Here is a 5,000-nt window from a genome sequence, read left to right as displayed (position 1 = left end):
CCATATACGGCATGGGGACAAGTATGAAGAATGAAAATAATGTGTGTATGGAACATATAATGTGCCTGAGAGCACATTTTTTTTCTAAGTCCCAGAAATCCGTCACTGAACATCACGACTTACGAAGACATGTTCCCCCGGTCCTCCCATATACGGCACGGGGACAAGTATGAAGAATGAAAATCATGTGTGTATGAAACATATAATGTGCCTGAGAGCACATTTTTTTTCTAAGTCCCAGAAATCCGTCACTGAACATCACGACTTACGAAGACATGTTCCCCCGGTCCTCCCATATACGGCACCGGGACAAGTATGAAGAATGAAAACTATGTGTGTATGAAACATATAATGTGCCTGAGAGCACATTTTTTTTCTAAGTCCCAGAAATCCGTCACTGAACATCACGACTTACAAACACATCTTCCCCCGGTCCTCCCATATACGGCACGGGGACAAGTATGAAGTATGAAAATTTTTGGTCACAGCGTGAAATCCCTCTAATGATCATGAAAATAGCATCGGATCACTTATCTGACCATAAAAAGTGAACCAAAACCCTATTTGGACAAACTTTTTGGTCCTATGAAAAATTCACTTTTCATATATGTCATGGTCGAAAATTTTCTAAGTCCCAAAAAATCACATATTCTCGAATATCTCGAAAACTACGTATCGGACAGGGGTCAACCAAGGTGTTTTAGAAAGGTCTTTACAAGCTCTATTTAATGAGCCATAGCGACTTTCAAGTGATTTTTTGACACTTTTTCGCATATCGGCATCCTTGGTTCCCATACTGGCCATAGGCCATAGGGCACCGAACGGCCAACTTTTGGTCCGGGGGTGAAATTTTTTTTTCACGAGATTTTGATGAAAATGGCTTCGGAACGCGTTTCTAATAATGAAAAGTGAAACCAAACAGTATTTGCGAAGAAAAAATTGTCCTATGAAAAAATCACTTTTTCTTAGGGTACGGGTCAAAAATTTTCTAAGTCCCAAAAAATCACTTATTCTCGAATATCTCGAAAACTACGTATCGGACAGGGGTCAACCAAGGTGTTTTAGAAAGGTCTTTACAAGCTCTATTTAATGAGCCATAGCGACTTTCAAGTGATTTTTTGACACTTTTTCGCATATCGGCATCCTTGGTTCCCATACTGGCCATAGGCCATAGGGCACCGAACGGCCAACTTTTGGTCCGGGGGTGAAATTTTTTTTTCACGAGATTTTGATGAAAATGGCTTCGGAACGCGTTTCTAATAATGAAAAGTGAAACCAAACAGTATTTGCGAAGAAAAAATTGTCCTATGAAAAAATCACTTTTTCTTAGGGTACGGGTCAAAAATTTTCTAAGTCCCAAAAAATCACTTATTCTCGAATATCTCGAAAACTACTTATCGGACAGGGGTCAACCAAGGTGTTTTAGAAAGGTCTTTACAAGCTCTATTTAATGAGCCATAGCGACTTTCAAGTGATTTTTTGACACTTTTTCGCATATCGGCATCCTTGGTTCCCATACTGGCCATAGGCCATAGGGCACCGAACGGCCAACTTTTGGTCCGGGGGTGAAATTTTTTTTTCACGAGATTTTGATGAAAATGGCTTCGGAACGCGTTTCTAATAATGAAAAGTGAAACCAAACAGTATTTGCGAAGAAAAAATTGTCCTATGAAAAAATCACTTTTTCTTAGGGTACGGGTCAAAAATTTTCTAAGTCCCAAAAAATCACTTATTCTCGAATATCTCGAAAACTACGTATCGGACAGGGGTCAACCAAGGTGTTTTAGAAAGGTCTTTACAAGCTCTATTTAATGAGCCATAGCGACTTTCAAGTGATTTTTTGACACTTTTTCGCATATCGGCATCCTTGGTTCCCATACTGGCCATAGGCCATAGGGCACCGAACGGCCAACTTTTGGTCCGGGGGTGAAATTTTTTTTTCACGAGATTTTGATGAAAATGGCTTCGGAACGCGTTTCTAATAATGAAAAGTGAAACCAAACAGTATTTGCGAAGAAAAAATTGTCCTATGAAAAAATCACTTTTTCTTAGGGTACGGGTCAAAAATTTTCTAAGTCCCAAAAAATCACTTATTCTCGAATATCTCGAAAACTACGTATCGGACAGGGGTCAACCAAGGTGTTTTAGAAAGGTCTTTACAAGCTCTATTTAATGAGCCATAGCGACTTTCAAGTGATTTTTTGACACTTTTTCGCATATCGGCATCCTTGGTTCCCATACTGGCCATAGGCCATAGGGCACCGAACGGCCAACTTTTGGTCCGGGGGTGAAATTTTTTTTTCACGAGATTTTGATGAAAATGGCTTCGGAACGCGTTTCTAATAATGAAAAGTGAAACCAAACAGTATTTGCGAAGAAAAAATTGTCCTATGAAAAAATCACTTTTTCTTAGGGTACGGGTCAAAAATTTTCTAAGTCCCAAAAAATCACTTATTCTCGAATATCTCGAAAACTACGTATCGGACAGGGGTCAACCAAGGTGTTTTAGAAAGGTCTTTACAAGCTCTATTTAATGAGCCATAGCGACTTTCAAGTGATTTTTTGACACTTTTTCGCATATCGGCATCCTTGGTTCCCATACTGGCCATAGGCCATAGGGCACCGAACGGCCAACTTTTGGTCCGGGGGTGAAATTTTTTTTTCACGAGATTTTGATGAAAATGGCTTCGGAACGCGTTTCTAATAATGAAAAGTGAAACCAAACAGTATTTGCGAAGAAAAAATTGTCCTATGAAAAAATCACTTTTTCTTAGGGTACGGGTCAAAAATTTTCTAAGTCCCAAAAAATCACTTATTCTCGAATATCTCGAAAACTACGTATCGGACAGGGGTCAACCAAGGTGTTTTAGAAAGGTCTTTACAAGCTCTATTTAATGAGCCATAGCGACTTTCAAGTGATTTTTTGACACTTTTTCGCATATCGGCATCCTTGGTTCCCATACTGGCCATAGGCCATAGGGCACCGAACGGCCAACTTTTGGTCCGGGGGTGAAATTTTTTTTTCACGAGATTTTGATGAAAATGGCTTCGGAACGCGTTTCTAATAATGAAAAGTGAAACCAAACAGTATTTGCGAAGAAAAAATTGTCCTATGAAAAAATCACTTTTTCTTAGGGTACGGGTCAAAAATTTTCTAAGTCCCAAAAAATCACTTATTCTCGAATATCTCGAAAACTACGTATCGGACAGGGGTCAACCAAGGTGTTTTAGAAAGGTCTTTACAAGCTCTATTTAATGAGCCATAGCGACTTTCAAGTGATTTTTTGACACTTTTTCGCATATCGGCATCCTTGGTTCCCATACTGGCCATAGGCCATAGGGCACCGAACGGCCAACTTTTGGTCCGGGGGTGAAATTTTTTTTTCACGAGATTTTGATGAAAATGGCTTCGGAACGCGTTTCTAATAATGAAAAGTGAAACCAAACAGTATTTGCGAAGAAAAAATTGTCCTATGAAAAAATCACTTTTTCTTAGGGTACGGGTCAAAAATTTTCTAAGTCCCAAAAAATCACATTTTCTCGAATATCTCGAAAACTACTTATCGGACAGGGGTCAACCAAGGTGTTTTAGAAAGGTCTCAACAAGCTCTAAATAATGGGCCATAGCGACTTTTTAGTGATTTTTTGACAAATTTTGTCATATCGGCATCCCGAGTTCCCATACTGGCCATAGGCCATGGGGCCCCGAACGAAAAAATTTTGGTCCGAGGGTCAAAATTTTTTTTCTCATAAATTTGTTCAAAACGCCGTCGGAACGCGCCTTAGATCATGAAAAGTGAAAAGAAACAGTATTTTGCAAAAGTTGGGGTGGCCTATGACTTACATGGCCACGTCCTAGGTCCGAGTTCCCGAGGTCGTGTTCTTCAGTGGCGGAAAAAAATGGCCACTTGTGGGAGATGCAAAATGTTCATTTTGTATTATAGGGGACACACTATCGAAGCGAAAATTTCAGAAATGGCCTAAAACGTGAAGAAATGATGGGGTATGTACGAAAAGAAGGTTTTTATGGTCAAACGGTGAAAATTTTTTTTTATGAAAAATTTTGGTCTCCCACCGTTCATGAATTTCTAGGACCAAAAATCGAAAAATTTGCAAAACTTCACGATCGAAAGGGAAACGCATATGTGGTGTTCCTAGGTGTGTACGGTGTACGAAAAACGGGTTCACGATGAGATATCAGGCAAATAAGTGGACCTAAAGTGAGTTATACGGGTAAGACGAGGTGTCCAAAGACCGAAATAGGGGTACCAACTGAGAACGAAATGAAGGTCCCCGAAGTCGCCATACAAGTTATAGGAGGTGTCCAAAGTACGAAAAGAGTTCCATATTCGGCTGTTCCTACTATATGGTTCCCTGATTGCTGCTCCAAGGAGTAGTGAGGAAGTGTCCAAAGGTCTGTTGGGGGTATCGAGGTGATACCCTCGACGGACAATATGCACGAAAAGTGGTTCGATGATCTATCCTGTAGGTCGTACGGCAGCCATACCCGGCTGGAAGTACCGCGGTAATTCCGCAATAAAACGTTCGCCAGACGAACAAACAAATTGAATTAGCTCATCGTAGTGTACGGAAACGAAACGAAAATGTAAGGTGATTAGGGATCCGGGAGCAATCTCGCGATCCCATGGTTCGGTGTAAGAAATGATACGAAGTGTTCATAAGTCTCCTCTGGAGGCAGAACCATCGTAGCAAAGTTCGGGAACCCAAGGGTCACAAAAACTCGTAGGACGATATCCACGAATAATCGGGGACTTGTGGGGACTACCGTGCCCTGACAAGTCAACTACACCTTAACTGGTGATGGTCGTCCTACGGGGACCTGCGGGGAACAAAAGGGTCACAAAAACTCGTAGGACAATATCTCCGAATAATCGGGGACTTGTGGGGACCACCGTGCCCTGACAAGTCAACTACACCTTAACTGGTGATGGTTGTCCTACGGGGACCTGCCGGGAACCCAAGGGTCACAAAAACTCGTA

Source organism: Anopheles stephensi, unplaced genomic scaffold (genome assembly GCF_013141755.1).
Source record: "Anopheles stephensi strain Indian unplaced genomic scaffold, UCI_ANSTEP_V1.0 ucontig142, whole genome shotgun sequence".
Classification (NCBI taxonomy): domain Eukaryota; kingdom Metazoa; phylum Arthropoda; class Insecta; order Diptera; family Culicidae; genus Anopheles; species Anopheles stephensi.
The sequence above is the reverse complement of the archived record's forward strand: the minus strand, read 5'-3'. Positions refer to the sequence as shown.